Below are 27789 nucleotides of genomic sequence, written 5' to 3'. Positions count from 1 at the left end.
TCCGCCGCACATCTAAACGATTTCTGAACATTTAAACAATGGAAGGTTCTAGGGAACATATATATATATATATATATATATATATATATATATATATATATATATATATATATATATATATATATATATATATATATATATATATATATATATACCAGTATACTGGGCCGGTGTATACCCTGGTTAAAATAGGTGTACCATATCCCTGTGTCGTAAGAGGCGACCAGGGTTGCGTCAGGAAGGGCATCCGGCGTAAAACATGTGCCAAATCACAATGCGGATCATACGGATGATCCGCTGTGGCGACCCCAAACGGGAGCAGCCGAAAGATGAAGAAGAAGATATATATATATATATATATATATATATATATATATATATATATATATATATATATATATATATATACATATATACAAATATATATATATATATACATGTATATACATGTATATACATATATATATATATACATGTATATATATATACATATACAGTATATACATATATATACATATATATATATATATATATATATATATATATATATATATATATATATATATATATATATATATATACATCTCGGCTCTCTCACTTTGTCTCCAAACCATCCGACCTGCGCTGTCCCTCTAATATACTCATTTCTTATCCTATCCATCCTCGTCACTCCCAACGAGAATCGCAGCATCTTTAACTCTGCCACCTCCAGCTCTGCTTCCTGTCTTTTTGTTAGCGCCACCGCCACCAAACCATACAACATAGCTGGTCTCACTACCGTCTTGTATACTTTCCCCTTCACTCTTGCAGCTACCCTTCTGTCACAAATCACTCCTGCAACTCTTCTCCACCCACTCCATCCTGCCTGCACTCTCTTTTTCACTTCTCTCCCACACTCTCCGTTACTTTGGACAGTTGATCCCAAGTATTTAAACCAATCCACCTTCCCCACCTCAACTCCTTGCAACTGCACCATACCACCACCCTCCCTCTCATTTACGCACATGTACTCCGTCTTACTCCTACTGACTAACATTCCCCTTCTCTCCAGTGCGTACCTCCACCTCTCAAGGCTCGATTCAGCCTGCTCTCTACTCTCCCTACAGATCATGATGTCATCCGCGAACATCATAGTCCATGGAGACTCCAGTCTGATCTCGTCCGTCAACCTGTCCATCACCATTGCAAACAGGAAAGGGCTCAGAGTCGATCCTTGGTGCAATCCCACTTTAACCTTAAACCGGTCCGTCATTCCTACCGCACACCTCACCGCTGTCACACTGTCCTCATACATATCCTGCACGATCCTCACATACTTCTCCAACACTCCCGACTTCCTCAGACAATACCACAACTCCTCTCTTGGCACCCTATCATAAGCTTTCTCTAAATCCACAAACACACAATGTAACTCTTTCTGGCCTTCCCTATACTTCTCCATCAACATTCTCAAAGCAAACATCGCATCAGTGGTGCTCTTTCCTGGCATAAACCCATATTGCTGCTCACAGATCGTCACCTCTCCTCTCAACCGAGCTTCCACAACTCTTTCCCACAACTTCATGGTGTGGCTTAACAACTTTTTCCCTCTGTAATTTCCACAGCTCTGCACATCACCCTTATTCTTGAAAATCGGAACCAGTACACTTAATCTCCACTCCTCCGGCATCCTCTCACTTTCCAAGACTTTATTAAATAATCTGGTTAACAACCCCACTGCCATCTCTCCTTAGCACTTCCATGCCTCCACTGGTATACCATCTGGGCCAACCGCCTTTCCACTTTTCATCTTCTTCATAGCAGTCCTCACTTCATCCTTACTGATCCACCCCACTTCCAGATTCACTATCTCCACCTCTTCCAACCTTCTCTCTCTCTCATTTTCTTCATTCAGCAGCTCCTCAAAGTACTCCATCCACCTTCTCAACACACTCTCCTCGCTCGTCAGCACATTCCCATTTGCGTCCTTTATCACCCTAACCTGCAGCACATCCTTCCCAGCTCGGTCCCTCTGTCTTGCCAATCAGTATAAATCCTTTTCCCCTTCTTTTGTATCCAACTTCTCATACAGCTCGTCATATGCCTTTTCCTTGGCCTTTGCCACCTCTCTTTTTGCTTTTCGACGCCACTCCTTGTACTCCTGCCGACTTTCTTCATCTCTCTGACTATCCCACTTCTTTTTCGCCAACCCCTTCTTCCTTATACTTTCCTGTACTTCCTCATTCCACCACCAAGTCTCCTTATCTTCCTTCCTCTGTCCAGATGTCACACCAAGTACCTTCCTAGCTATCTCCCTCACAACTTCTGCTGTCGTTGCCCAATCATCCCACCCATCTTTACCACCATCCAACGCCTGTCTCACCTCCTCCCTAAATTTCACGCAACAGTCTTCCTCCTTCAGCTTCCACCATCTGGTCCTTGGTTCAGCCCTCACTCTCTTCCTCAACCTCACCTCGAAAGTCATCCTACAGACCACCAATCGATGCTGTCGAGCTACACTCTCCCCTGCCACAACCTTACAGTCACTAATCTCTTTCAGGTTGCATCTCCTACTTAAGATGTAATCCACCTGTGTGCACTTTCCTCCACTCTTGTATGTCACCCTGTGTTCCTCCTTCTTCTTGAAATACGTGTTTACCACTGCCATTTCCATTCTTTTTGCAAACTCTACCACCATTTGCCCTTCCACATTTCTCTTGTTGAGACCGTACCTCCCCATCACCTCCTCATCCTCTTTATTCCCTTCCCCAACATGTCCATTGAAATCTGCTCCAATCACCACTCTTTCATCCTTGGATACACTCTCCACCACTTCATCTAACTCACTCCAGAAATCTTCTTTATATTCCATCTCACACCCCATATGTGGGGCATATGCACTGATGACATTCATCATCACCCCTTCAATTTCCAACTTCACACTCATCACTCGGTCAGACACCCTCCTCACCTCCAATACCCTCTTGACATGATCTTCCTTCAGGATTATCCCGACATCATTTCTCCTCCCATCCACACCATGGTAGAACAGTTTGAAACCACCTCCAATGCTCCTCGCCTTACTCCCCATCCACTTGGTCTCTTGTACACACAGTATGTCCACCTTTCTTCTCTCCATCATATCAGCCAACTCTCGCCCTTTGCCAGTCATCGTCCCAACATTCAGAGTTCCAACTCTCACCTCCACACTTCTACCCTTCCCCCTCTCCCTCTGCCTCCAGACTCCCTAGTTGGTAACCCAGGCCTCGACCAATCCGGTATGGAAATTCGTTTTGTTGTCCGCATAATGATTTGGCATAGGTTTTTACGCCGGATGCCCTTCCTGACACAACCCTGGTCGCCTCTTACGACACACAGGGATATGGTACACCTATTCTAACCGGGGCATATATATATATATATATATATATATATATATATATATATATATATATATATATATATATATATATATATATATATATATATATATATATACACATACATATATATACATATATATATACATATATATATATATATATACATACATATATATATATATACATACATATATATACATATATATATATATATATATATATATACATATACATATACATATATATATATATATATATCTATATATACATATATATATATATATCTACATATACATATATATATATATATATATATATATATATATATATATATATATATATATATATATACATATACATATATATATATATATATATATATATACATACATATATATATATATATACATACATATATATATATATATATACATATACATATATATATATACATATATATATATACATATATATATATATATATACATATATATATACATATACATATATATATATATACATATACATATATATATATATATATATATATATATATATATATATATATATATATATATATGATGTTCTTATATAATATTGGCGTGTCTTAGATGATCATGACTTTGGATAACTCCATTCGTATAGGATGATTTTTCAAGAAATACAACTCTTCTGTTTATACATCAACCTCAAGCTGCACTGCAAACCATCTTTTGGTTAAATGTAGGGAAATCATTTCCATCCCATTTGTTTTCATTCCTGCATGGACATTGTATGGTCCTTTGCAATATTGTGTGTTGAATAAATGAAAACTTACATTTGTCATTTCTTTTGCAAAACAGCGGCCTCCGTGGAAATCAATATGAATCGGAGTATTACTGAGTGGTCCTTGTCGAATGCACAGCACCATGTTAAGTCGATTCACAAGCCGTTGCCATTTCTGAGCATATCTGGTTTACATCATGTACCGCCATCAACAAATTGCCTTAAGACGAATTCACTCGCTTTCTGCCAACATCAGGTGTATGTATGTTTACTGCCCCAGGAAATAAAACTCTGGTAGCACCATGCTAAGTCAAAAAATGCATCGGGGGAGGGGGGGTGTCTAGTATTACAGCATGTATGCCAGACCAGCAGGCGTTGTACAGGAGCACTGCACACACCCAAGAGATGATGTCGTGAGGCAGCTAAGCAAATAAATGGTGTTTCAGAACTGAGAAGGGTTGAGTTTTAGGGGTTATTTTAGTCGCCGGATGCATTTATTTATCACCCGGACCTGTTTTTTTGTTCGATGTGAAAGGAATTGAAATATCCGCCACTTGGTAAAGGAGTAAATAACAAAAACAATACCTTTCTGGTGTTCTGCCCGCCAGAAGGTTTGTGTTCGAGATTGAGTGGTTCATGTCTGGAACTGCCTTCCGAAGACGATTCAATTTCACTTATTCCTGCAGGGCTTCAAGTAGAAAGTGCACCACCATCTCATGTCACCCCGCACCTCTACCTGAGATCTTTATTACTCCCATTAACCTTTCCTAAACAAATTATCTTATTCTGAAATTACGATTACTTCCCCTCCTCTCTCTCCCCTTTTGTTGTTAGCCCATTCCCTTACTTAATTGTTCTATAAAATTGTACCCACATTTTGCCTTTTGACCCTTTGTCAAATCGCTCCCCCAAGAACCCTGATTCTGTATACAACGTAATAATACCACGTGGACGACTCTGGCCAGTTATGCAGGTGATTTTTCATGTTGCATGCACTTGGAACTCTTTCTGCACTGAACACTCGCAAATGGGACATCATCAATAAGTTCACCTCACTGATGCTACATCGAGAGTACATTCAGTCGATAAGGTAAGGCTGTACAGTAGTAGCTCCTGTGCACAAGTGCATATAAAATAAATCTGCTCTTTGGTCCACAATTGCAAGGAAACATTTTATTCTCGAAAGGCCGTCTGTTTCCTTTCAGTTACTCAATGAAGCTCATGGATTGTTGCTTTATGAGATCAAGGATATTCCTCGACAAGAAGCTTTTTCAGCGATATCCATGAGGAAGTGCAATTCAAGGCACAAACTATATATATATATATATATATATATATATATATATATATATATATATATATATATATATATATATATATATATATATATATATATATATATATATATACATATATATATATATATATATATATATATATACATATATATATATATATATATATATATATATATATATATATATATATATATATATATATATATACATATATATATATATATATATATATATATATATATATATATATATATATATATATATATATATATATATATATATACATATATATATTTGTAAGCATACACACACACTGAGATGATCAATGCGGATCTCTTTGAAGACCTTTCCACACGATTAATATAACAAATGCAGAACATATATGATGGAGACGGAATCCGGCGCATGCTTCATCTCATCTCTTTGACTCATTAGAGTTAAGCGAGGGGAAAAGGAAGAAGGAGGGATTGGGGGTAGGAGGTGGTGGTGTGGGTTCTCTCTGATTAAAAGTGAACAGCTCAAACGCCCTGCCCATGCATGCAGCAAGCGACTTCATGAGGATTTCTAGGTTAAGAGAATCTTTCAAAAAAAAAAAAAAAAAGCAACCTTTTTCCCCCTTTTACTTTGAGCATTCCATTGCGTTTACTAACCTTGCGGTTAGCCTGGCGTTTCCATTAGGATCAGCTTGGCAATATGCGCTGTCAGCTTCAAGTTCATTTTCTCAAAAGTGCAGGTTTTCAGTACAAAGGCAACCCTGCCGGCCGTGCACCAAATGAGCCGTGTAACTGCCAGCCAAGTGCAAACCTCGCCGCCGAGAGCGTTCCAAATGTCGAAAACAGAACACACGGAAAGTAAAGATAATGGTAAAAAAAAAAAATTCCATTCGGTTCTCGTTCATACGGGGTCCCACCAGCTGCCGTTCTGACATCCATGGGCCGTCCACAAGAGATGATTAGGAAAATTCTCTTGGCAAGCACCCGAATGGGCATATGAGAGGTTCCGCATGCAGTACAAACGGGAAGAACCGCATTTCAGACACAAATCAGTGCGGCATTGGTCTGAGAACCATGCAAGGAAACCCCTCTGAACTCGGTTTCTCAACGACATATGATCAATTCTCGCATTATGTAAGTGTGCAACAGCTTGGTGGTAATGGGAATCAAATCAAGATGTGTTAATGCTGGTCCACATCTCTCTTGCCTTCGGGGTGTCCACACCTCCCTGCGGACTAAGGGGTGTCCACACCTCCCTGCGGACTAAGGGGTGTCCACACATCCCTGCGGACTAAGGGGTGTCCACACATCCCTGCGGACTAAGGGGTGTCCACACCTTTCCGGACTAAACGGTTTCCATCCAGCAGCCTAAATGATGTCCACACTTCTCCAGATAAAGATTATGTTAGCATCAAATGTTTCAAGTGTCGTGTGAAAGGACGTGAGAAAAGAGTTCATATTGTGTGAATGTTGTCCTCCATTAAAATTAGTTTTTGATCTTACGTCAACATAATTAAACGTTTCCATGTGCAAGTCATCCATTGTGATTCTATCCAATAAATCCTGTTTCATTTTCTTTTTATCACTTCAGGGACACCAGAGCGGTAGAAGGACAAGGGGCACGGATTTTTTTTTGTTTTGAGGTGGTGGGGGGGATGGAAGTTAACCAGGTAATAAAACAAGTCGCTGTACATTCAAAGTACACCACCCCCATGCCAAATGAATAAATGAGAAATCTTCCAGCACGCGATATCGCTGGGGCGCCAGCGATGCCACCTTGCAGCACATGGAGTCAGAAATGGGAGGGAGCAGTGTACAATAATTGATTAATTGCAGAATTAAAGTAAATAAAATAATCGTAAAGTAATTTAATTTATCAATCAATTGTCGAATAGCATGCCTAAATCACCACTGTTTCATCCGAATCTGTAAGTTTTTGAAAATTAAGTTATTAATCGAAAAATGAATAATTAATTGATTAATCAATAAATCAGAAACACCCTTTGCAGCAAAATCACTTGTTCACGATAGTGTCCAAATATCAGCTTCCCTGCTCAAAAGGTGCCTGAGATAATACCAGGATGAGAAATAAAATAAATAAGTAATGAATAAATCGATAATAAATACGTAATTAAATTAATTGATTAATCAGAAAATAAAATATATTATTTTCGCCAAAGCACATCTTCACTTTTGTCCCCAAATTTCAGCTTCTTAGCTCAAGGGATGGCTGAGATATCGCCCGGACAAACATGAAAGAAAATAATTAATCGATTAATTGATTGATCAATTAAATGAAAAATTCCCTTTATCGCCAAATCACTTGTTCACTGTCATATCTAAATTTCATCTTCCAAGCTCAAAAGGTGCCTGAGATATTGCCCAGATGAGAAATAAAATAAACAAATAATTAATAAACTGATAAGAATTAAGTAATTCGTCAATTAAGTGATTAATTTTTAAAATAATATTTTTGCCAAGGAACATCTTCACTTTTGTCCCCAAATTTTAGTTTCCCAGCTCAAAGGATGGCTGAGATATCACCCGAAAAAACAAACAAGAAAACGGAGTGAAAACTGAGTACTCCCTTCGTTGGGTGCCCGGTGATGATGTCATGCATCGTCTTGATATGGAATTGGGAAGGAGCGGTGTACAACAAACAAACATATTCTTCCCACTGCACATATCCGGGCAGCAAGGCCAACTTTACACACAAGCAGAATGCCCACCCTAAAGCAAGTTACAAATTGAAGAAGAAATGGAAGCCACAAATCAAACTAAAATGCAGCATCGGAATTAAACATAGATCATGACACTGGTCATGTCACTGTTGCAACAGCCAGTCACTGTTGCACACCGAAAGGTCCCAAAAAGTGATGACGCTCATGTGAGGAAAGAATATGTTCATTAATAGTGACACTGAGAACTATCAACCATATCAATTAATGGTATGGACTGCAAAGCACGATTGCGATCCGACTTAACTTGATGGCAGCTGTACACTTGTCAGGTAGCGTCACTCTCTGCCCGGATACGTGTGGTGTACTGTATTATATCACAGTGAAAATTCACTAAATACAGAACAAATTGGAATTTGCGAATCCTTTTGAAGAAATTTGGAGGTCTGTCTCCTAAAGGCTCCCAAAGACTTGTGATGACAAAATTATTAGCAGTCAAAGGTTATGACGCATCTTAGAAACCCCTTACACTCCCTTTTTAGTTCAGAGATGTCGTCAAACCTTTTCAGACAACCACGTGATGAGGCACTTTCTGCCCCTCCTGGGAAAGCAAGGGGGCAATTGCTACCCACCCACCCCTCTCCTTCCCCCTGCTATACATATATAAGGAAAGAATATCCCAGTACCCACGAAGTTCACAACAACTGATGGACTGCATCCTTTCTTACATCGGATGAAGATTTCAGTCAAATCATTGCAAAGTTCTTCCAACGTGAAATACGTGCAACGTGTAGCAATGCATGCGTGATCATGCATGGAGGAAAAAAAAAAGGTACGAAGCAAAGTGGGAAAGTCTTAACTTTCATCGCAAGTTCAAGAACACGTTTTTAATTAACCTCCAGGTTACACACATTGTGTGCCGTTGCTAGTATGGGAAAACACCGGCACAGTCAACTAAAGCGGCATTTATATGCCTTGAGCAATGTTGGTGTGAAAGTACAAAGGCTTTTGATTGCATGCTCATTAGAAAACCGCAGTTCCATCCGTCTCCCACAACAATGTTGTGCCGCACTCATTGAGTTAACCCCGCCACACACTAGCCGAGGAAATGCAACAAGGTTTTCAAGCGTATCTGTGATCGTCGTAAAAGTTTAACAAATATAAAATTTTATGACAAGTTGTCGGCAAGTCACACATCATCGTGGAGTGGGCGGCAGTCTATGACAATCGATGACGTCGAAACCAATGTATTGACCAATTAAACTTCAGCTTTGAGCGACTTCTGGCCATTGCGTTCCACAGACTGACACTCTCCACTGGCTCATTAAAGTGTGTCGGATTCATCCTTTCTAAGTTAGCATAAGAACACTCATCTGCTGCAGCAAGTTGCTGCCGGTCCAGACGGCATCAGCCCACGTGTCCTCAAAGCCTGCTCTTCTGCTCTTGCTCACCCTCTCTCTGTTCTATTCACACTCTCATTTGCCCAAGGTCATCTGCCATCTGCTTGGAAATCTGCTAACATCACTGCCCTGCATAAAAAAGGTGCAAAAACAGATCCCTGTAACTACAGACCAATCAGCCTTCTTCCAATCATCAGCAAGGTGATGGAATCGATCATCGCTTCAGACATGAAATCCTTCCTCTTCTCCAATGGCTTGATTTCCAATCATCAATTTGGTTTCAGACCAGGTCACTCTACCCTGGATATGCTGCTTCTGCTCTCCCATCAATGGATGGAGGTCCTCAATGCCAGACAGGAAATCTGAGCCGTATCCCTGGACATATCACGTGCTTTTGACACAGTCTGGCACCCTGCCCTACTCACCAAACTCTCTTCCCATGGTATTCAAGGCCATCTCCACTCATGACTCGCAGACTTCCTCTCCTGTCACAGTCAACGTGTGGCCCTAAATGGAGTTCTTTCATCCCCTCTTCCTGTGCAGGCTGGAGTTCCTCAAGGTAGCGTTCTGGGCCCTGTTCTTTTTCTGGTTTTCATCAATGATCTCTCGGACTCTCTGGAAAATCCTCTATTTCTCTTTGCCGACGACTCCACCCTCTGCCGTACCATCTGTCATCCCTCAGACCGGCAAGCAGCAGCTTCTTCGCTCACTGCAAATCTGGATAAAATCACAAACTGGTCCAACATGTGGAACATGTCTTTCAATCCAGACAAATCTCACACTCTCACTATGTCTCTTCGAAAGGACCGTTTACAACCCCCCCCCCCCCCATCCACTTTCTCAACAATCCTCTGGAAGATGTCTTTTCTTTCAAGCTTCTAGGTCTCACTATCTGCCATGACCTTTCCTGGGAAAGTCACATTTCCAACCTCGCCTCAAAAGCCAGTCGCCGACTGGGAATCCTCCGTCGTGCTAAGTCCTTCCTCGGCCCTCTTGAGCTCCTGACCACTTACAAAGCTTTTGTCCGTAGCCTGATGGAGTACTGCTCTCCCCTCTGGGCTGGTGCTCCTGCCTCCCACCTTTCTCGGCTTCACGCTGTCGAAACCAGGGCATTTAAGATCATCGGCATCTCCTGCAATGAAGCTGAGTCTTTGGGCCTCTCACTCAATCACCGCAGGTTGGTTGGTGGTCTTTCTGTCTTCTACCGACTCCTCTCCAGCCTTGCCCCCCCTGCTCTCTCTGCGATTTGTCCCCACCACATTTCCACAGGGCGCTCAAGGTCCGCCAACAACCCCCTTCTGGTAAAACTACCAAAATCACGAATCACTGCTCATCTTCACTCTTTTATTCCTCTTTTTTCCCGCCTTTGGAATAAACTTCCTCACTCTATTCTTTCCCATTCTTCCCTCCAGGCTTTCAAAACAGCTGTTCACCACCACCTCTTATCTTCCCCCATCCAAATCCTCGATCTTTTCTACCCCCGATAATCCACCCAAGCCCACTTCCTTCATTTCTCCTGCTTTCCTTCCTGAAAGTCCCCGAAATGTCCATCTTCTCTTCGCCATGTTCCCCGTCCCATCCCCATCCCTCTCCCTTCCACAGTTCACCTAATGTGTCTGTTCCCCACTGTTTTGTCCCTTCCACTCCCGCCCCTCTTGTCTCATGCCTCCTTGCTGTGAGTTGTGTGTTAGCTCTCATACGAGCCTCGACCAAGGTATACAAAAAAAAAAAGTTATTGAACGGGTTGAATGCTGTCTATATGCTGCTGATAAAGTTGGACATGGGGGCATTGGACGAGTCTATACAAGGGGTGTTAAATTTCTGGCATATTTGCATGTGTAACAAATACATGATCCCAACTGATAATTTTATTTTCCACACAAGATGAAGACTTGTGAAAGAGCGAGAGGGTTTGCTTTCAGGTAACACATGCACACATGCACAAACGCGCACACACACACACACACACACACACACACACACACACACACACACACACACACACACACACACACACACACACACACACACACACACACATGCACACACACTTATACACAAATTATTTTTCTATACAAGATGGAGACCCACCCTCCATTGTGTGTAGAGCTGTTCTGACATGAGTATTTCTTGAGCATATGTTCAGTCTTTAAGCATAACATTTCATTCTCTTCGCTCACCATTTGTATCTTCTTTTTTTTCCTCCCCCCCCCACCACCCCCACTTGCTCTCGATCTTCCTTTGAGAATGAAGAGCATCAGTTATGATATTAAGCCTCGTGCGAGGACACTAAACTGCCAGTCTTGAGGTTGTCGGTTCAAACCCAGTGGAAAGGAGCATTTTGAAGGATTGCTATTCTTAGCATGATTGAAATCAAGCTAGACCTTGAAGAATAACCAAGTCACTCACAGATTGTTGGTTAAAAATCACAGCTGGGGCATTGATAATGCTCAGGGAGGAAATTATCTGTCTTCCCCACCTGATCTGGCATCTTCGCACGATAAATCACCGTCTGTCCGTATGTCTGTTCCCAGGTACCGCTAAAACGGCTGAACTGAACGCAACCATTTTGGGTGTGTAATCATGGGATCCCTTCGAGTAAAATAGGCATAAACACAATGACATGACTCCCTTGACGGCTCGCGTAGGGAGCGGGAGCTTCTAGTACAAATCCACATATTGGGATTGACACCAAATACCTTCAGCACAACTTATGATGGGCAATAAAACAATACCTACAAAAATGCTATGCTTCCCATAATATATATATATATATATATATATATATATATATATATATATATATATATATATATATATATATATATATATATATATATATATATATATATATATATATATATCTCTCTCTCTCTCTCTCTCTCTCTCTCTCTCTCTCTCTCTCTCTCTCTCTCTCTCTCTCTCTCTCTCTCTCTCTCTCTCTCTCTCTCTCTCTCTCTCTCTCTCTCTCTCTCACTCTCACTCTCACTCTCACTCTCACTCTCACTCTCACTCTCACTCTCACTCTCACTCTCACTCTCACTCACACACACACACACACACACACACACACATTATTTTTCTATACAAGATGGAGACCCACCCGCCATTGTGTGTACAGCTGTTCTGACATGAGTATTTCTTGTGCATGTGTTCAGTCTTTAAGCATAACATTTCATTCTCTTTGCCAACCCTTTGTATCTTTTTTTTTCAGCTAGAGCAAGTTCTCCCCAATGAAGAAGCAGGTTTCAGGAAACAGGAGCACAGAAGATCAGGTGCTGGCTGACATAACACATTGAGGATGCTTTCAAGGCCATCAAGAAATGTGGTGCACTCATTATTGATCTCTCATCTGCCAATGACATGGTATGCGATGTAATCCTCTTCAAGACAGCTGTATGGTAAAAGTCATCAATGAGATCATCTCCAACCCCTTTTTTGGGTGCTGATAAATGAACTACCCAGCTGGACCAGCACTCTTAAGAATGGTATACCACAAGGGTCTGTTCTTGCTCCAGCACTTTTCAACCTCTATACAGCTTGCCACACACTTCTGGTATAAAAATGACCTATGCACATGACTTAGCCATCCGAAAGACCTACGACACTTTTCATGGCATAGAGAAGGCTTTCTTTGCCATGTGATATTTACACAATGCACAACTATTACCTTCAACGGCGACCCCAGCTTAATGTGCAGAGGACCACCTGCTCAGCTTTTCACCTGAGCAATAAGGATGCCACCAGACAACTACAAGTTTGATTGAATGGTACTCTAATTCCTTTTACCAACACACCAACCTACCTTGGTATTAAGTTGGGCAGGGCCCTTACTTTCCACAAGCATGCTGAGGATGTGGCTGAAAAAATGCAAGCAAGGGTAAACCTGCAATGGAAACTAGCAGGTCATGACTGGGTAGCAGATTTCATAACCCTGCACTCCACCACATTGGCATTCATGCATGCTCCAACAGAGTACTGTGTTGCTGCTTGAGGCAGAAGCGTGCACACAAGGAAAGTGTATATCCAGCTCAATTCTGCCCAAAGAGTTATCAATGGCTGTCTCAGACCGATACCCACCACAACCGTCTACTTCGCTTGAGATATGTAGCATTGGGAATCTACATATTCGACCAGACCTAGCTCTGCTCGCTGGCATCCCACCTCACCACCTCAGGCGAGAAGCAGCAACTAGACATGCTGCATTTAAAGCTTTTGACTGAAGTTCATCCCCTCGACAACAAGATGCACGAACCACTGCAAACTCAACGACTCAAGAGTCGGAAACCTTTCAGCAGGGCAGCCCAGTCTTACATCGAGGCTGACAACTCAGAGAGCTGACAATAATGGCAACTTTCAGAGTGGAAAAGGAGGCGATCTGAAGGCAGACCACAGCATCTGCCACCCATTTACACCTCTCCAGATGCCTACAGACTTCCAATAAAGAAGTGGTGCTGCCTGAATAGACTGGATCCAAGTATTGGATGCTTTACAGCTTGCATGCATACCTGAAACATGGCTGACACAGCAAGCTGTGATTTTGGAGAGCCCCAGACTGCAGAACACTTGTTGGAAGAGTGTCCCATCCACCAGTTGGTTTGAGGTTAGAATGCTCTTGCACAGCTTGATCTGCAGGCCCGAGAATGGTTGAGATCTGCTGGGTTTACATCTTGAATGACTGACAGTCACACCACATGAAAGAAGAAGAAGAAGTTAAAAGTAAATAATGACGAATGTTTTCTTTTACAATCTCGTGAGATTCCCTGAACTCCTCGGATAAAGACTTAATGATGAAATGAGATTTATGGTGCTCGGTCGAGTCGTTTTCTGAAATTTTCTGAAATTTGTAGAATTTGTTTTTCACTTGGAAGTTGTGGGTTATGATATTCAAATGAAGGTTATAAGGCAACAAAGGGTGAAAATTGTGAAAGGGGGTGTAAACTTTCTATAGGCACTGTAAGTCTTGCTGATGATACCACTCTGTTGGCAGAAAGTAAAGAGGACTTGATGAAACTGCTGCAGAAAGTGAAGAAGGAAAGTGAAAAAGCTGGTGAAAAAGGAAAGTGAAAAAGAAAAAACTTTACTTAAATCTAAAAAATAACAATCTTGTCAACTAAGAAGATCAATCTGTTCAGATTGTGAGATGATCACGTGGAAATCGTGGAAAGTTTTATCTTCCTGGGTTCTAAAATTGAAATGAGTGGAGAATGTGAGGGAGAAATGAATAAATAGATGGTTATCATTGGGGAGACCAGCAATGTCAGTGTTGACAAACATCTGCAAAGACAAAGATGTAACAATACAAGCTCAAATGGCACTCGGTAGAGCGCATACCTCTACCGGGCTGAACAGTTTACATTTTGTATCCTACTGATAGACGGATCTGCATCCAGACCTTAACCAAAATCTGATGACCTTGTTCTTGTGAACTACCCACTCATCTGTTCTTGTTAACTACCCACCAAGTTTTGTCATAAATCCATCCACAACTGCAGGCAGATGGTGCACCGAGTGCAGGCATTGGTAATGGTGCAATGTGTGCAGGCATTGGGGAGGGTGCAGTGAGTGCAGGCAGCGGTGAGGGTGCAGTGAGTACAGGCAGCAGTGAGGGTGCAGCGAGTGCAAGCAGTATTGAGGGTGCAGAGAATGCAGGCAGTGTTGATAGTGCTGGTAGTGTTGAGGAGCAGGCAGCAGTGATGGTGCGGTGACTGCAGGCAGTGGTGAGGATGTGGTAAGTCCAGGCAGCAATAGAGATAGGTAGGAATGAGATCTTGGAGACAATCTTTGTGGGTGATGAAACTATTAAATATGTGGATTCTTTATTCTGCAGGAAGGATTGTGGACAGAGAGTTCTATGCAATTTTTAAGGGTCAGGAGTTTGGGACATTGAAGGAAGGTTAAATTATATTGTATTGGGTCATAGTAGGAAGACATTCATTGTGGTACACCTCGGAGCAAATGATGAAGGGAAGGTTTACTTGGAGGATTTTAAAAATAGGTACAGGATATTGGGAAAGCGGCTGAAGGGGAAAACAAAGCGTTGTGAGGTAATCTGTTTTGGGATTCTCCCAAGATTAGGAAATGGAATAGAAATTATGAGTGGAGTGAAAGATGTCAACCTATGGCTGGAAGAATGGTGTAGGGAGGAACGTTTTGCATTGAAGAGGCAGTGGGAATCATAACGGGGACAAAAGGAGTGTTTCCGGAATGATAGCCCGATGCTAAATAGAAAGAGGACAGCAAGGTTTGAAGTGAAAATTGAGGCATTTTTAGGTCAGTGGAGGGTGGGGAAGGTATTAAGGAAGGAACTGATAACGTAATTGTGATTGTTAAGGCCAGGCAAGAAAATGTAATTTCATGTATGGAAAAATTAAATATATTCCATACCAATTCCAGAAGTTTAAATAATAAGATGGAAGAGCTTGACGCCAAAGTGGATAGCGAGGAGTAAGATATAGCTGCAGTAAGTGAGACATGGTTTATGGAGGAGAGTAACTTGAGGACAGGATTAGAAAGCTACAAGGTGTATCGATGTGATAGGAAGTAGAGAATAGGAGGAGTAGTAGCAATCTGAGTGAAGGACAGCATTGCATCGAGAGAAAGGAGTGACATTAAGGAGGGAATTAATGTAGAGGATTCTGTATGGGTAGAGATTAGAGATTGTAAAAACAGTAAGATACTGGAGGCACACAGGTGGCCTCATTGATTCGTGTATTATGTATGCCGTACAAGAAGCTGAGATGGGAGAAAATGCTAATAGGATTATAATCGCCCTGTTATATTTCCATCACAACATATATTCCTTAATTTAATTCATCCATATACTGCACAAGATATTCCATTTTAACTCTGACTCACCATCACAGTACCTGGATATCCCATTAATCTATTAGCAGAATTTATTTGGGACATGGGTTAAAAAGTTTACTCTGCCAGAAAATAAAAATAATGTTATTTTTTGAATATTCGAGTGATTGAAGCCAGGATTACTAACTTGGTATTGTGATGAAAGGACGACATCCTCCAGGATGCTGCACCCCCTGCCAAAGCATAAGATGGAGTTAACTCAGTTTCATCACCAGCAAGGACTGGACATCGAAGCAAGAGCTCAGAGACGAGCACGAAACCAACTGAGCAATCCTGCGATGCTGAATCGTGTAAGCTACAACTCATTTTACCATTCTCAACCATAAAAATGACAGGTTGGAGCAAAACAGGTGATTTGAATGAAAAACTAAAACTTACAGATACTTGTAGAAACGGCTCATATGAAGTTTGCAATGTCAATTTTTTTATATTTAAAGTCGAGACTCATGGAAGACCTAGAAAACATAATAGGACATAATAGAACAAAAAGAACAGCAAAAAGAGACAGGGTGGGAAGGGGGAGGGGGGGTTGAGACACACCAACAGCAGGGTCGAAGGACAAAAATAGGAGATTTGGAGAAATAAAAGATGTGGGGAAGAATGAGAGTAAGGGAAAGACACAGGGGGTGAACTGCATTGAGACAGCTACAAACTTTCGATCACAGAAGTAGAATGGAAAACTGAAAACTTGGAAAGAGGTGAGCTTGAGAAGGGTTAATGGAGAATAAAATATCATGGTTGGATATGGGGGAAGACCTGAGATGGTCATGAACAGCTGTTTTGTATCCCTGGAGGGAAGAATGAGATTGAAGTTTTACTGTTGATTTTCAAACCAACGCTCAATGATAATTTACACTTCGCCATTCGTTTCAAAAAACGTTCCGTACATCTTCAGGTTGACCAGGAAGCAGACATGCATACAACATAGACTTTACAATATAGGTTTAAAGGTTAAACGTCTTGCTTCTCAAATTTCTGCTCCAGGCAGGCAACACAGCATCCAGTGCTTTATTGTGATTAATTGGTCATATCGAATATACTGGCAAACTTCTTTTCTAAAAATATTATGCTTTGCACTTTGAGAAGCACTTGCAGAATATAAGGGATCCAACAATAATAATGGACTTTATGCAAGAGATTTTGATTTTATTTTCAGGGACAAAAGTTTAAGGATTGTTTTCCTTGCTGCAGTGATAGTCATTCCTTCATCAACAACTTTAAATGGCATACTGTGTATTCCCAAAGTAAATCACAGATCTGCATAAGTCTCCCAATTCATTGTGTCAGCACTTTGTAGATGCATTCAAAAATGAAGGAACTGGTAAAACTCAATCAACAACAGAATTCAACTTCTATTCTCTCCTTCGACGAAAACTTCATAAAGCAGAACATATGCAGTGTTGGAAATAATTATGGAAACAGTGGAAGGATTGGGTATGAAATGCAAGTAACATGTGATATAATCGCATCTCATGTGTAAAAATGAAATGCTCCATTGTACTTTCATGTGTTGATATAGCACACTGTGATTAGTTATCATTCAAGCAATCAGAAAGTGCCACACCTGCAGAACGACTAAAGAAAGTCTAAAGGTATCGGTGGTGATATCATTACAGTGTGGTGAATGTGTCGCAAGAACTTTGGCTACTGGGAAGGAAATATCATGTGTCAAGTGTGTAGAAATCAAAGTCTTAGCCTGTGATGGTGATTCCATGTGGCACATTGCAGCCTGAGTGCATGTTTCATAACGAGCTGTTTGCAACACTGAATGGAATACGTGAAAACTGGTACTGTTGGGAATATAGAAGTGGTCAATGAAAAAGGCCAAACTCTCCCAAAGGGATGTTATGTGATAGGTTCTCTATGTGATAGACAATTATCTAGTCGACATCTTGTGAATGACCGAGCTGAAAGTATGAGTGTTGGCGTTTCTTCGACACAGTAAGATACACATGAGGGTGAAGTTGTCTCAATGGATGCGTAGCTGCCAAAAAAGAAGCAAATAAACGAAAAGGCTGGCATGGGCAGTAGAAATGAAGCAGAGAGATGGACAAACTGATGGAAGAAGGTGCTTTTTACAAATGTGTCCTAAGTTTGAAATGTTTGCAATAATCAATGGTGGTTTGTTCGAAGGTGAACCGGTGAGTGGTATAATACTCAGTGTGAAACAGCTGCAGTGAAGCATAGAGGTGAATGAATGCAAGTATGTAACTCCATCTCAACCAAAGGGTGTCTGACATTTACATAAAATCGAAGGTACAATGACTGCGTGCTTAATGTATATGCAAAGGTAATTTGTTGAGAGATCCAACATGGACGGCAGTTGTATGAAGGATGTATTTTGGAGTGAGTCAAGGAATGAGGAAAAGGGAAGCTGGAAGTGGATATCCTGTGCTGAGTGCATATTGGGGAACAGTCACATCTCAGCAGGTTGTATCTTTGAGCATATTAAACCTGCCCCCCAATTCTATAGTTGGCTCTTTCTGGACAACGAACAGATAAGATCAATCATTTTAGGAATGACAGAATAAACTTTAAAGGGCAGGAGGAATTTTTTGAAGTGATTGGTTAGCTTGACATGGGAGGTGTGCTACACAGTTTATATGGCCGTGCAAACACACACACACACACACACACACACACGTACACACACACGTGTATGAATATATATATATATATATATATATATATATATATATATATATATATATATATATATATATATATATATATATATATATATATATATATATATATATATATATATATATGAGTGGTTAAACCACTTGAATTATTCCATACGAGCAGAGTACCCACCCTTTGGGCGATCTTGTTCCAAGCATGCAACACGTACTTCTGATGCATATCTTTATTTGGTGGTGTATTTGCAACTGACAGCTCTGTGTAGGCAAAAAAACAAAACCAGGTTACGTTACAAAACAAAAACATAACTACTGCTTATAATTCAAAACACCTCACTGTGCAGGAAAACGTGGGGACAGAAATACTGCACTGAAAATCGTAAAAACTTGTAATACCCTCCCCCACCTAGAGGCGGCGCTAAACGATAAACATTTATATAGAGAATTTGCACCCCCCCCCCCCCCAAGACCACCAGCAAAGCCAAAAACACCCCTTTACATTATTTGGGGTCATGTTTATCCTATGTAGCAAGTATGGATGTAATCTGCTCAGAACTGTAAGAGGAGTTGCATCACACACACACACACACACACACACACACACACACACACACACACACACACACACACACACACACACACACACACACACACACACACACACACACACACACACACACACACACACACACATACACCAGTCTGTGAATTATCGTAAGGATGTTCAGGTGGAAATTGCAAGTCCCACGGCAAGAGGTGGTGGTACAAGCACATATGCAAAATTTAATGGATATCGTCCAAGCAGTTTTACATTTTACAAGGTTCAGACATACCTACATATACTTCCATGCATACATACACACATGAAACACACGAATAATGCATCCTTTAAAGCATAATTACAGTTGTTGCTGCTGTCGTCACTGTGGCTGTGGTTGTTGTTTTTGTGCTCCTTGGGTGTATTTTTATTTTGCTTTGAGAAGTATTACGGTATTATGAGATATAATTTTGTGTGCTCCTTCCTTCTCCTTCTGAAGGGTTCCTGCTGTCATTGAATCATAAATGTTATTGTTGCAACATTAAACTCCCATTCTCCTTCTTCTTCAATGTCAAAGTTGTTAAGTACATGCATCACACCTCTGCATTTGTTTTGAAGTAAATCAATTTATGATTGAGGAGCAACTTCATTTCATTTGAATGATATATATATATATATATATATATATATATATATATATATATATATATATATATATATATATATATATATATATATATATATATATATATAGTGTGTGTGTGTGTGTGTGTCTGTGTGTGTCTGTGTGTGTGTGTGTGTGTGTGTGTGTGTGTGTGTGTGTGTGTGTGTGTGTGTGTGTGTGTGTGTGTGTGTGTGTGTGTGTGTGTGTGTAAATGTCCTATTCCAGCGATAATGTTTGTGACTTATTGATTACACGGTTTATATAATGTCGTTATGTACGAGTCGAGTGATTTTTTTAACAGAATAAGAAACGACACACTTGTTGGCCTTGTGGAATTATCCAAATCACTTGGCTGGTGATTATGACTCCAGTGGGGAGAACCAGGGGTCAAGAGAACCTCTTTCCATTGTTCCTGGCACTCCACTCTGTATAATTCTGTGCCAACACAAGCCTTGCTAAACACTGGGCTACTTTCCAGCCTAGAGACCTTAAGGCCTCATTGCAATCAGCATGGTGTTGGTTTTTTTTTTTTTAGGCCTGCTTCAGTAATAATGCTCGACTTGGCGTCAAAGTTGTTATAAAGACTATTAGGAGAAGCTAATGTGGACAAATTGGGTGAGTTTTCAAACTTGTGAAATCGAAACCAGAGACCAATCTACGGTGGTTATCTGTGTTTCCGTCAATTTCCAAACTGTTCTGCTTCGCCGATTTGAGTTGCTCGTCTTGTGTTTCTGTTTCCACATGCCTCAAGCAGGGCTGCAAAAAAAAAAAAATCAGAAATGAAATCTAATGCTCAGAATAGTTCAGGTATCTTGAATTAAACTTTGTACTCATTTCCATAGCATTGAAATAGAAGTAGAAATTGCACTTTTGAAGTGTTTTATATTCTCCTTTCTCATTCACTACTGTTATGGACATTGTGCTTTGGATGTATCTATTGTCATCTCCATGATGAGCCATCAGGTTATAAATGTTTGTTCGACATCAGAACCAAAGTGGTTTGAACAGGGGTCAATTAGCATTGATACTGCCAGCATTTTGCTTATCGGTTTTGTAACATCCCTTGCACACTGGTGATTGAAGTTGCAACAAATAAAAGGGGTCACCAAGATTATCTCAAAAGAAAGAAGTTAATTTGGATATTAATAATCTTGATGACCACTTTGTTGTTTTTTTGTCCTGGTAATTGGATGATCTGTTCTGTGCAAATGTCATCACTCAGCAGTTGAAAAGAACAAGTATCTCATTAAGATACTTTTTCAGCCAGTTCAAGAAAATCAACCAAACATCTCACCTGTGTTTCTATTCATTCTGAGAATAGTTGGCAGGTGGTGCCTTGGATGTTCCAATATACACCATATATTTTACATCAAATGCTCATTTTGCAAATCTTCAACTGGATCTCCCCACTTTTTTCCTAATTCATATTAATGACCAGAACTTGGCTGGGCACCCTTTATATATTCCTTATGGTGGAGGGGGGGGGAGTAAAACATAACAAATATTCAGATACAACAACCATAGTAGGAAAAGAGAGCATTTTGTGTTTAATAAAGAGACAGCCATTTTGAAAAGAGAGCTAAAAGAGCTCTTGCTACCCCTCTAAATAATATATAAAGGATGGCCAGCCGAGTTAAGGCCGAATTGGCACAACATATTGTCCTAACACCATCCAGTTTACAGTGTCAACTCGACCAAAAACATCTCACAAAGCAGTACAAATAACGAGGTAAAAGAACCCTGTAGCCGAGCTCCTCCAGGAGCCTCGACTGCTTACAAAAAGAATGCCTCCTAAAAAAATCCCTCTTTTGTTCAGACGAAGGGTTAATGCCCAAAATCTCAGATTCTCCTTGCTGCCCATGGCAGTTAGCATAACCTCAACCAATGACTTGCCGATTCCAAAGATCGATCTCCCTGCCCGATTCCCGATTACAAAGATCGGAATTGGTCTTGAAGATAAAGGCATAGTTCTTTATTCGAGACATTAATACATAGACAGAGATTTGTGTGTATGAGGAATGTTGATTAGAGGGGATGTGCAGAAGATTAACAGAGTGAGAAAAGACCATGTATCGGAATACCATCTCAGTGCCCTAATCACTCAAATGTTACTTGGCACTGAGTTAAAGATTGTGAGCAGCACTCACTGCCTTTTCAGTAGCTGAACCTGAGTGCCCATGTCAAACTCATTAGAGAACACTGAGAAGTCAGACAAGTGATGACTGGCATCACGGCATCAAAGCAAGCAGGTTATTCCTTCCCTGAAAGTCATTCACAAGCCAGTTGGGTTTTTTTCACTGACAATCCAATAGCAGTGTAGTCATTATGTTCCTAAGACTAGCTGAGTTTCTTGAACCTCAGAATCCATATATTTTGTACTACTATATTCATCTGTGTTTGAGCACACTACGTTGGGGATTCCAGTTCATTAATTGTGATTGCCAAGGGCACCAAAGCAGCACCAACGTGGACCCGGTCTTGGCCCGATCGAGTGCTGACCAATTGCCAGTTCCAGCACCAATACTGCTGGTTGTCTGTGTTGCATTCAGTTTGTGATGCAACAATCCGGTTTATCATATTTGTGGCATAAAATTCCATGATGCGTGGACACGGGATACCCTGTCATTAAGGAATTCCATCAGGCAAGCCTCATTGCAGGTGATTTAATGCACACAACACTGCATCCACTCAAATCACCATCCCAGAGAGGACTTGGATCTACAAACCTTTGGCTCAAGGAAGACATATCTCATCCAGTAAGCCAATATTGCTGGCAATGCGATGCTTAATTTTTTTTAATCACCTATCCAGTGGATTTTGTTTTTTTTTCCCCCTCATGAAAAGCATGAGCAGACACATCCCCTCACATGATTTGCTGTATATTAGAAGAAGAAAAAAATACACCCATGGATATTCTCGTGGAAGGTTTGGATCTATGACTTTTCCGGCAATGTTTCCATCATGGGCCCGTTGGGTTAAACAGTCCGAGCCATCGAACAGGTGTGTTTCTTAGTGAGTGCCAGAGAGATCACGATAGGGGATCTTCAATATTTGCTCCGCGAGGTATTTGGAACTTCTGTCCAAACTTTCCACTCATAGATTAGCACAAGGATTGTTTCAGCCAAAGAAATGTGTAACAGCAGTGACTGTGCTCTGATCTCTTGACAAAGGCCAGCGACTGGTTCAAAACCGAATATTGAAATGTTTAATAAAGGAATACACTTTGGTTCGACTTTTAAAAACTGACGAACATCGAGTTTCGAGTGCGAGATCAAATGGGGGATGGGGGTGGTGGGGGAGATAAATCACAGATGAACGTGATGCGCAATGACATCATTTCTTGTTTGTTCTATGTCTCTGTTTATGACTTTCAATCACTGGACCGACTGCTTGGTTGGATCACATTCAAAAGAAAAGTTGGCAAATTTAAATGTGCAATTCCTCTTTGTAAACAGCTACAGTTTAACATTAGTTATTCCTGATGTGAGTATGCCTGTTTAATGTTTCCTACTAGAATTTATAACTCGTGATCCTATGACCCTAGGCACAGATTCCGTATAGCGTATACCATATATTGGTTTGTCTATTGTTGTTTGACCTCGCAATTAATTAATATATTGTTGCGGTTCTAGGAACCAGCCCCGAAGGCCATTGCACACAACATACAGGTCCCTCGGTTTAGGCATTTCCATAGTATAAGTTCAGAGTCGTCCATTCCCCTTGTGTAGTGGATTGAATGATTATGAATGCATTGGTAAAGGGTGAGATAGCTTTTTTCCACCTTACTCCCCATTTCTTAGGGGGTAATTGTAAATCTCCTACGATATTGATGGCATGCGTTGTGCCCATGGGCACTGGCAAAATTGCATATCATACCAAAAGCTCGTTTGAATAGTGTGCCAAGACCAAACTGTCCCCTTATTGGGCAAATAAGACTGTTTCTGCATGAATTATGTTTCCAGTGAAAAAAATGTTGTTTTGCTTTGTACAAGCTAAAATGCACACTATATGATGAAAACATGTGTTCATGCATTGGAATTGTGATTTTTAACAAAAAACATGGTCAGAACCAGTAATTATGTTAAAAACGCTTTGATTGGGCAAATAAGACTGTTTTGCATGAAATTGGTTCTCAGTGTAAAATGTGTTAGTTTGCTTATTACAAGCTAAAATACACACGTTGTGATGAAAAACATGCATTTCTGCTTTTAATTTGTGATTTAGAACAAACTAGAAGGGCACTCTTCGATGTTGCAATGTTGTGCCAGATATGCCTCCACCCATATTATTATATCATTGTAATACTTGTACCAAGATTAATTTAAATCCCTGAGCCCAGTTTCCAAATATTAAATAATTCCGGCTGCCAGACCATGCGTCCAATCAGGTTGACATTTAAAACAGCCCATAATTACTTGATCAAAACTGCGACGTTTCATGTCAATTGATGAAACGATTCAAGAGAAAAAATTTTTTTAAAGATTTTTGTTTCAACGAATTTGGCTGCCAGACAATATGACCTATTAATTATTCATGAACACGCCGGTATTCCCTAGGCTTGGGAAATATGTGGGTGAAGTTTCCCCTCTATCTGTTAAGCTATTCTGCAGAAGAGAATTTTTAAAGGTTTATTTTTCAAAAAAATCACAGCTGCCAAACCATGTGACTTATAATGTCTTAGGTGGAGAACTTTTTGTTCCTCATGGTTAAGTGATCATACCTGTAAAGTTTCACCTCAATCTGTTCAGCCATTTGAGAAGATTTTTGAAGGTTTTACGATAAAAAAATATGGCGACCAAACCATGTGACCTATGACTTCATCAACCCCCCCCCCACCACACACACACACACACACACACACACACACACACACACACACACACACACACACACACACACACACACACACACACACACACACAATTTATCCCTAGATGACCCTCAAAAGTTTTCATACTGATCGGATAAAGCATTCGACATACGCAATTATGTCATGTCATAACAAAGACACCTATGACATCAATACAAGTTTGATTTGAATCCCTGAACTCAGATTCAGAAATATGAAATAATTCTGTCTGTCAGACCATGCATCAATCAGTTTGAAATTTAAAACACATATTCCTCCTGATGACTCGATCATAAATCTTACGTTTCATGTTGACTGATGAAGCGGTTCAAGGCAGGGCCGGATTTAGACATGTGGTGGCCCCTGGGCAGCCTTCAGTAGTGGAGGCCCACCCTACCTTAGAATACTAAAACGGTGGCAAGACATATTTACAGTCATCCATAAAGTATATTTTTCAAGAACAAAGAATCTGAATAAAAATGTACATCTATAAACATCATGATGACAACACGAGTTGTTTACGTCAAAATTGATGATGCTACGAAGACAAATTTGAATGCTCCCTATGTAAATATTATTAATCTCAGTCTCACATAAGATATGAGCACGCGCGACGTGCATGCGTGTCCACTATTTCTCGCCATGATGTGAGCTGAATATACCTCAACAGTTTTGAAGAACAAAGTGCAAACGGCTAAAGCCGGGTTAACCAAACGTAAGCTAACTATTAAAGTCACCTTAAAAATGCAAGGACCATAAATGTAATCTGAAAAATTCGAGCATAATAATAGTAAAGAGACGTGCAAAGTCCCAAACTCCCATAGAAGTCAACTGACTCCTATATAAAATAGAGAATGAGATAAGATGAATATCTTATATCTGTTCTACTAACTACCAACTACCATTCAGGCACTCACAAATACATTTTTCCTTACAATTTTTTTTCATGAAATATGTGGAGGCTCCCTGGTTGTGGAGGCCCCTGGGCAACTGCCCAGCTTGCCCATGCCTAAATCCGGCCTTGGTTCAAGGAGAATAATTTTTCAAAGATTTCGTTCAGTCCAATATGGCTGCCAGACCATGTGACCTATTAATTATTTTTAAACACACTGCTTTCAGCAAGGGTTGAGGAACATGTGCGTGAAGTTTCCCCTCAATCTGTCAAGCCATTCTGAAGAAGATGGTTTTTAAAGGTGGGAGGATAAATCCAATACGGCTGCCAAACCGTGTGACCTATGATGTCATAGTTGAATAACTTTTTGTTCCTCATGGATAGGCAATCATACTTGCAAAGATTAGCCTAAATCTGTTCAGCTGTTTCTGAGAAGAAGCTTCAATTTTTTTCCATGAAATGGTTTTGGAGATACAGAGGTCCAAAGTTTTTCATTTTTTCCAACATGGCTGCCACACCACGTGGCCTATGAGGTCATAATTTTAACTTAAACACTCTACATGAGTAGACGCACCAATGATAAAAAAAATTATATCAATTGCATAAGTGGTTACAGAGAAAATACGAATAAACGGATGTACGGAAGGACGGACAGACAACCCAAAAACAATGCCACCGGTGAGTTTGTCAGCAGAGGCATAAAAACAAGGTCAGAACTAGAGGGGGAGCACTCGGTATAGTGCAAAACCTCCGCCGCCAATACTTCTGGGTCACTCAAGAGAACCTGATATCCTATTCATTCAATTTGACATCAACAGTGCTCACAGAGTTATAGTTTGCAACTTTCCCTTTTACTTTTAACTTTTACACACTCAATTCATTCGTCATAACTAGATTCCTTGAGACAGAAATTGATTTTACGTGGGTATATCCACCTGAAGTTCCAAAATCAGCCGCAATTATAATTTTGGCATGTTTTTTTGTTGGAAATCACTTATAACATGTAGAAATGCAAATAAAAAAATTCGAAATTTTGTTGAAAAAAAAGTTGCAAAATTTTGGTTTTTTTTCTCTAACAATTTTTTTTTGGGGGGGGGGTTGGAAATCACTTAAAACATGTAGAAATGCAAAAAAAAAATCAAATATTTTTTGAAAATGGCCGCCATAGCGGCCATATTGGACTTTGGACCAAGTCCAAAAATCTAATGGCATGATCCGTGGACCATACCTAATCCCCCCATCAAGTTTCGTCGAAATCCGTCCAGGAGTTTTTCCGTAATACTGTTCACAAACAAACAAACAAATAAACCAATGTCACCCGCAGGGTAACCCGTATCTTGCTAAAAGGTGACCACATGTGACTTCTTTAAGGTCACACTGAGGTGAACAGAGCTGCTATCCACCAGGAGCAACTGCTTGAGGAATATCTGCCTACGAGAGATTCCCATGAGAATCGTTCTACAGAGTAACCATGAAAAATATGCGTTTGCCTCATAACGTCACCAAATAATGTCATAATGTCTCAAGCTTGACATATCTAGAAAGCACTCATAGAGGTGTTCAATTTGAGGTACTACATGATATGGTACCTAAGATTTCAAAATTTGACCTTGGGGTCAAAATATTTCGACCTTAGGCGCTAACCATGAAGGTCAAGGCCAATCGCTAGCAAAAACTAATCAGCTGAGCGCCAGACCATATACTACATTCCCATAAAGTTTGGAGATGATTCGATTAAAATTACTCAAAAATAAGGGTTTTGGCAACCTCCATGATTTACCGCAAAGTGACCTTGACCTTTGACCTTGACCTTGACCTTTATGTGTGCTGAAGGGTATTGT

At 40.4% G+C, this 27789-nt stretch overlaps 1 long non-coding RNA gene across 1 annotated transcript in view; it reads right to left on the bottom strand.

The window, feature by feature from the left end:
• Positions 1-20417: 20417 nt before the first annotated feature.
• LOC147021790 (uncharacterized) overlaps positions 20418-27789 on the bottom strand; it is a 59181-nt gene continuing 51809 nt past the window's right edge. The window contains exon 4 of the long non-coding RNA XR_015060606.1: positions 20418-20963. This is a non-coding gene — a long non-coding RNA (uncharacterized LOC147021790). The remainder of the gene's footprint in view (positions 20964-27789) is intronic.

Source organism: Eptatretus burgeri, chromosome 8, assembly GCF_056783735.1.
Source record: "Eptatretus burgeri isolate ZD-2024b chromosome 8, Ebu_testis_v1, whole genome shotgun sequence".
NCBI lineage: Eukaryota > Metazoa > Chordata > Myxini > Myxiniformes > Myxinidae > Eptatretus > Eptatretus burgeri.
This window is presented reverse-complemented; position numbering and strand designations above follow the sequence as displayed.